We start from the raw sequence: 901 nt of genomic DNA, 5'->3' as shown, positions 1-901 counted from the left end.
TTGGCAGTAGGAAACACATAACTATTATGGAGATTGATTTTGGAATTTAGATGCACTGTTATCAATTGTGCTTAGCCATACATGTTCATGTCCTTGAAGATGTATCATGGAAGTGTTGCAGCCTAGAAGATACAAATTTAACTAACAATTAAAAAGTGCATGAGTCAAAAATTGAAAAGCAATAATATTCCGAGTAGAGGTTCTAATAGTGGCACAACCTAAGTGCCCATCAACAATTAGAGCCTTATATATCAAAAGACTCACACATCATGATCAAGTGGAATTCATGACAGGAATACAAGGATGGTTTGGCACAAGAAAAATAATAAATGTGATTCATTGCATCAGTAAAACAAAGAACAAGAATCACATGATCATCTCAATTGATGCAGGAAAAAAGGAATTTCTGCAACATATTTAACAGCATATACTCTAAACCAACATCCAACATTATCATCAATAGTGAGACATTAAAGGTATTCCCTCTGAGAACAGGGACAAGTCCTACTATTACTACTCTTATTCAATATAGTATTGAAAGTCCTAGTGAGAGCAATTTTGTTGTTGTTGTTGTTAAGTGCCATCGAGTCCTAGGTGACTCATAGTGACCCTATGAACAAAAGTCCTTGACACTTGTGTGACTTTCATCCTCTCTCCAGGTTCATAGGGTTTCCGGAGGCAAGTTATTAAAGAAGTGGATGTCTCTCCTGCTTCCAAGTTCGTTTTAATCAGGGAGCTCCACTAAACATTGTCTACCATGGGTAACCATTAATGCATTTGACACATCAGTGTCAGTGTTCAGCTTCACAGAGACCACAAGTTACCTCTGTACAGCAAGTGGACAGACCAGGGCTATATGACCTAGAAGAATGTTTGAACAAAAACAATTAAAAACAGGCCT

This window comes from Elephantulus edwardii, unplaced genomic scaffold (assembly GCF_000299155.1).
Source record: "Elephantulus edwardii isolate Elephantulus edwardi_28Jun2011 unplaced genomic scaffold, EleEdw1.0 scaffold00019, whole genome shotgun sequence".
Taxonomy (NCBI): domain Eukaryota; kingdom Metazoa; phylum Chordata; class Mammalia; order Macroscelidea; family Macroscelididae; genus Elephantulus; species Elephantulus edwardii.
This window is presented reverse-complemented; position numbering follows the sequence as displayed.